This window comes from Phaethon lepturus, unplaced genomic scaffold (genome assembly GCF_000687285.1).
Source record: "Phaethon lepturus isolate BGI_N335 unplaced genomic scaffold, ASM68728v1 scaffold17499, whole genome shotgun sequence".
NCBI classification, from domain to species: domain Eukaryota; kingdom Metazoa; phylum Chordata; class Aves; order Phaethontiformes; family Phaethontidae; genus Phaethon; species Phaethon lepturus.
Genome location: NW_010561416.1, coordinates 53,859 through 60,666, shown reverse-complemented (window position 1 = coordinate 60,666; position 6,808 = coordinate 53,859).

Below are 6,808 nucleotides of genomic sequence, written 5' to 3'. Positions count from 1 at the left end.
GAGGGCAGTGACAGGGTGGCTTTGGGGGGCATTTGGCATCTAACCAGGGTCAACCCACCACAAGGCCACACTTCTAAACAAGCCTCCATCTGGTGTCTGTAATGGGAGGATGAATCACGGATCTTTTGATTATCTCATCCCCTCTCTGATTTTGCTGTGGATTGTGGTCTTCAACACGCAGTGATGTGCCCCGCTCCGAGACTGCAGGACTTAGACTGAGCAAATCTCTCATAGCTTGCCTGCATTTTGAGCCTTCCTTCTCCATAACCTGCAGTATCCAGACTTTATTGGGAAGCTTTCACTGACTGCATTGACCTCCTTGTTCTGAAATAATCAGGCCCGCCTCAGTGCATGGCAGCAGAACTTCCTGCAGTCAGAAAAAAAGGACAACTTTCTGCCAGCTCCCTCACTATGGGTTTTTCGTGGAAGCAAAGCAAAGCTCTCTCAGCCTTTTCCTGCCACCTTCCAGAGCAACAGGGCTTCCGTTCCAAAGGACACCTCAGCAGCTTTGCTCTTTCAGGCCACTTTATTTATTCTTCCATGTTTCTGGGACTGACTGGGGCTTAGGAATAACATTGAACCTAAGTGTTTTAAAAGACCTGTTTCCTACAGATGTGCATAGTACTTGCCCCTGGATTATAGGGGGGGAGAGGGTCCTGCACTGCTTGTCCTGATGACCCACCTCTGCAGCTAAGCTTCTCTGCAGTACCCCTCCCAACACTGCCACGAGCACTGACCCCTGCGGGCACCCACACAGCTCACCATGTCATGGGCCCCGTATGGCTTCCAGCAGTAGAGCTGCACCAGCAAAAGAGGTTAAGAGCAGCTTTCAACTGTCTCCAAGCCTCTTTCTGCATTCCTCCCAGATGTCAGAGTCTCTGTATCCCAGATGACTGACTGACTGACTGTCTGCACATCTAGCAGAGACTCTTCTGTGTAGCTCCCTTTCTATGTGTGGAAACAATTTAGTCAGGAAGGAGTTAATGTGTTTCTATCATTTTCAGCTGTCTGTGAACCAACAGAAGCAGACACATGTGATTAGTTTGGGTCTCAAAGGTTGCAGGTGCAAGTCCTTGCTATTTTACAAGCCACCACTGTACTTCAGCTCCCAAGCCATAGTGGGGTTAAACAGATTTACCCTTTCTCACCTGGGAGCTGTAAGGGTAAATGCATTAAACGGTAAAGCCCTGGCAACTCAGGGGCCCCGCATGGTATAAACAATTCAGGCAAACCAGTTCATGTTTCCTCATACCACTTTCTTCAATAGCATGGCATGTTTTTTGTTTTCTGTAAAGTAGCGTGCCTTCCCTGTTCAGCTCAAATGAACATATTCGCATGCCATCATTTCCAGTCACTTCAGAAGTACCTCTCCCCATTCCCACACCTGGCTAGGGACATCGCACATTTGCCAATATTCAGTTCTGGTTTTCTTCCTTTTTTTTTTTTTTTTATTTCTCTGCAGGAGACAACACCACTTTTCTCAGTGTTCTACAACACGACTGTAAATTCAGTAAGTACATTGCATATGTATGTATATTGCACATCGTATGCAATGATGAAGATAAACTGACTACTCACTGTCATGTTATCTATAGGAGCTGGGGGGTGGGATTCTGGAATAGAAATTGCTGTTTTTATGGATGAGTGTTGATGCAGATCTTCTGACAGACTGTCCTAATGCCTCTGACATTATATTGTAGCAGTAAAGACAGGCAAGATGCTTAAAGTACCCAGATTCCCACATTTGTGCCTGTTTTCCTGTTTATTTAGAAATGAGCAAATCCAGCTAGAGGTGACTTTGCTAAGCCTGTAATGCAGCTGAACTTTCTTCCCGTGCCTTTCACTGATGGGAACATGAATGTCGTTTCAGATTCAGTTTTTGTTCTCTCCCAGTGACAGAGGGGGTGATGAGATGGGCGGGCCATTAGCCATCACACCAGTTGTCAGAGGGTCCTTTACATGTCCTGCCACTCAAGATACATGTCACTGCTAATTCTTGGCTAAAGACATGGGGTTTAGCCTCTCTCCTCCCACAAAAAGTTGTGGGCATACAAAGATCTGGGCTTTCTAATCCTACCTTTCTGCTTGCTATGCTATGAAATGTAGTCTCCGCTCTGATGCAGAGACTCTTTCTGGTTTTGCCTCTTCCCAGCCAGGGTTCAATGGCATTTTACTGTTGAGATATCCAGCCAGGATCAATTGCATTTTTCTGCTGAATTATAGACATTGTGTACGACCAGTCCAGCCACAACTTGCCTCAGAAGGGGGAAGGGCAATTTTTCTGTCTGCTGAGTTACTGAAAGGTGGATGTACCTGTGGGTACTGATCATGTTTGTGCTTCATTGAACGGACAACTGTTCGCTGCGGGGGCCAGAGGAGACCTGGCTGACATGTGAGGAGGCGTGTACAGCTCTTGAGCTCTGGCCTGTTCGCAGAGTCCGCTCCCACAGCTGCCTGCCGTGGACGCTGCGTCCTGTGGCGCTCAGCTGTAGCAATATCAGCTCGAGACGGTGGGCCAGCCTGGCAGAGGGATAACAAGTGAGGCACCTGCTGTCATCACTGCCTGCGTGGTGGACTTCCTCCTTGCTGGAGCCGATTGTGACGTTTTGCAATGGTTAGAAAAAGCCGGAGGGTTTTGGTTTGGGGTACACCACTTGTGCCAGTGCCCTCCGCTGCATACCTTGCATCTGCAAGCCAAGGCACTGACTGATCCTCCAGGCAAGGCTGTGCAGGCAGCTGCCTCCAGCATCGTGGCAAGGACAGAAAGCAGACTGTTGCAAAAGCACATCTTTTCTCGGGGCTCCCCACTCCCCTTTGTGCTGCTTGTCCTTCTGAATCCAGCTTTCTCTGGCATATATTTGTGCTTATCTCTTGTATATGCTTTGTATAGGCTTTTTTTCAGCCTCAAGCCCCTTTTCGAGGAAAAACATACATTCCTTCCATTCAGTCAGAGCCATTGTTGGAAGGACCAGAGTTTGTGTTGTGACCTCTGGGCACAGCTGGGTGCTCCATGTGTTACTGACTTCATGGTGTTGTTGGAGTCTTGCAACTGCTCACTTAGCCTCTCTCTCCTTGCTTGCTTTGTATGAAAAACTTTTTTGTGAATGTTCTATAACCATCTTATTTCTAGACTTCTGCACATACATCTGGAAGCACAGCTGTCCAGGCAGATTGTTCTTCAGGGGTAAGAGTTCATTTCATTATTTAGTGCAATTGATTACATGGAGTGTTTTCCCTCTGAGATCAAATCTCTGCCTCCCCTGTCCATCCCACCGTGCAGTACAGCCGGGCTGGATGCCGCTGTTTTGATCCAGGGCTGCATTTTTATTCCTCACGTTAGCTTTTCTTGCTGTTGTATGGTAGCCACTTGCTCGGCTGCTAAGCACAGAACTAAAGGATCACACTGCATACATTTGACCTGACTGTCTTTCTTTGTAAGTTAGTATGAGCCCTGGGTGATTGGAGTAGCCGCGGGGGTACCCAGCATTCTGGCCTTGGTCCTTGCAGTCATCTTGGTGGTGGTCTGTGTTCTCCAGTGGAAGAACTACAGCTGGAATCAGGTGACTACCTTCCATCTTCTGGGTGCCTTGCTATTCCAAGCCTAGACCTCCACATCAGAAACCTGATTCAACCCCTTCTGAAGCTCTGGGGAATTTCAGGACCAAATCTCTTGGCACTCAGACTGTCTCTGCTCTGTCTCTCAAAGGCTGGACCTCAGCCTAGGAGTTGAAGTTTCATAAGGACAAAAGAGAAATTCATGTGAAAATATTGAAGGGGCACTGCCAAGTGGTCTGTTAAGTAGCAGGAAATTAAAAAACCACGAACTATCACCGCTGTTCTCCAGTGGATTTCTCTGTCATTTCCCACAGGAAATCATTCATTTAGGGATCTTCTCACTCAAAAATGGTGTTACTTAGCTCCAGAAGTACTGCCAAGGTGTTTTGCAGTATGTTTACTTTGGTCAGCTTTTTCCTCTGTTCAAGCCCATGGGGTGGGTCTTCGTGCTCTGCCTACCTCCCCAGTGCTGGGGTAGAGTTAGGAATTTCTGTAGCATCACGCTTCCTTCCTCTGTGGTGAAAAAATCGCCCACACCACCAAAGAGACAGTCAACCTGCCTATAGAGGAAGAATGCCATGAAGTGTTCTGGCAGCCAGACATTGACAGTTCTACCTAAAAGGGCCCTTTCCTTCCCCTGCCACTTTACAGATGCTTTTAACCAGCTCTAGTTACTTGCATGGGTCTTTGTTTCCTTACTTTAGAAAGGAAGGTGTAACAGTACTGAGGAAGATGATCTCCCTGTAGTTGTTGTTGGTTAGCATGACATTTTTATTTCTTTTTTTTTTTTTTTTTTTTTTCCTGGGTGTAAATGTGAAAATGAGGGTTTTCCCCTGTGTTAAAAGACCAGACAGATTTTGGATGTTCTAATAAAGGCAGCACTCAGTCATTGAGGTTTTCCCTCTGCAAGGTCATTCTCATGGGCAGGAATTAAGTGGACCCTGTGATTATTCCAAATGAAATAGTGGTTTGCTATCCAGCTTAGAGTATGTTGGCTGTTATCCCCACTATTATCCCCTGTGTGGTTATTTATCCCCTATGTCCTGAGTTCTGGAGCTGTTTAGTAACAGAACATTTTCTCATTGCCCTGTACTTCTGACGGAGTTTGTGAATTGATAGATGTTGCTTGTCACTGTTTCGTTCATTGTTTCAGCCGAATCAACATCCCAATGGGCAGGAAGAACATGAATATGAATCATTCCCTCCCAGACCTCCAGACGTAAGTCATCTATTAACTGATTCTCTACATAGCACACATGCTGCTGAGTTACTAAATGCAGGACTGGCTTTAAGGGTAGCCCTAGACTAATAGAGACCTCCTGGTAATCTGTCTCCCCATGCTTGCCTGGTTTTTTCTACACGACTGCTGTTTCTGGTTGCATGTCTGTCCATTTGATGCAATCCCAGAAGAGAGGCCAGCAATGGTTTGCCATTGTTTTAGAGTACAAACGCATTAGAGCTGCATCCTGCATGGCCAAAAATGGAGGGAGAAGGAGGGATGAATCTGAGATGTTAGCAAATATGAAATTTTCTTCAAAATACTGCTAAACATTTCCAAAGGGAGGTGGAAATTCTTGCATATGCAGTACTCACAAGGTCTCTGAGTACCTTGTGACAACCATCACAGAAATGATATTTTGCCTCTAGGACTTTTATATGACCATGATGCAGGGGACAACAAATATCTACGTAAATGAAGATCAAGACAAACACTGCAAACCAGACATCCAAACACAACCAAAGCCCATGAGGACAAAGAAGCCCAGAAGAGAGACACCTGTGGTGGAATCCATTTATGAAAACCATCCGCCCTATCACTGAAAGAAAAGCACCAAACAGTGGCTGGGGCCAGAAATAACAGACACAATCCTTTTCCTGGACACCAGGGGTCACATGGTTGCAGTTTATGAACAAGAGAGTTTTCTCTTTGTGCATACGTGAAATTCTATGGAGAACAGGACAAAGAGACTTTGGATGGGGAAAGACCTTATTTGCAATGATGCCTTCTGAGATGTGGAAGCAAAATCAGATTCCCCTGGAGTACCTAAGACATGGTTTTGCTGTCCTCCTAAATTAATTCATTTTAATAAAGAACATTTAAGTCCTTGCAGTGATACTAATGGTAGAAAAGAGCAACCAGGGAGTTGGTTGGAATCCCCATCACTCAGGTGCCCGAGTTCCTCACAGCAGTCTGGAGACAGGGATGCATTCTCCTCTTCATTTGGCAGAAGGAGTCCAGACCATGTGTGAGATTAAATGATATGCCCAAGAAAACTGGAAGCAGAATGCAACTCCAGTTGCAGAACTTAGTCCCCATGATAGCAACTTCCTTTAGTTCTCAGCTGTTCCTTACCTGCATTGGCCTCTCACTCATGCTGTTCTCTCATCTGTACCGTGGCATTTCAGCTGGGAGGTGGGGTGGGAGTGTGATTCAGGAAGGAGACACCATCCAGAGAAATGGTCTTCTCAGCAGCCCCATCTTGATTCAGGAGTGGGTGCTGAGAAGCCACAGTGACATTTGGTGTGGGGGGTGGGTTTGTTTAGCCACAGTGACAGGCGGGGTTGTGCTGGCAAGTGCCTCAGGGAGAGCAGAAGGCCTGGGGGAGATGGTGGGAGGAGGACAGAGAGGAGCTATAGGGAAGGTGCTCCCAGCTTGTGGAAAGGCTGGGCCATAAAGTGCCTGAGAAATGAGAGAGGCCCCTAGGAACAGCCAGAGGTCCCATCGAGGGGGTGAAGGCAGCCTCTGGACTCGGGGGGAGCAGCTTCATCTGGCTGTGGGCAGCAGGATGGGCAGCCCCACGAACGGCAGGTAGAGCTGCTGATAGCCCCCAGGCTGCAGGACCCCCTTCCCCTCCCACACCGTGAGCCTTCTCGACTGCTGCTGTGCTGTGGCTGGCCAACCCTTGCAGGCGGCAGCAGTGGGTCCAGTGGATGAAGCAGGCAGGACCCTTGCCCCGGGAGGGAGAGACCTTCCCACATGGTGCTGGCCACAGGTGCTGCAGACCTACTTGGCAGTGGAGCAGCAGATGTGGGTGCTGCCCCAACCTGAAGGAAATAACAACTCAAATCCTCATAAACAGATTTTTCTTTATTGGGTCATTAATGTACACATGTGCAGCGCTATCCAGCTGCAAAGCATGCTGCTCTTGGTGGGACATGCGCTGCGGGAGAAGCAGGTTGTGGGCAGCCATGGGAGCCGTGATTGTGAGAAAATCAGCTGTTTGATGCAGCCACTGCGTTCAATGAGCCCGTG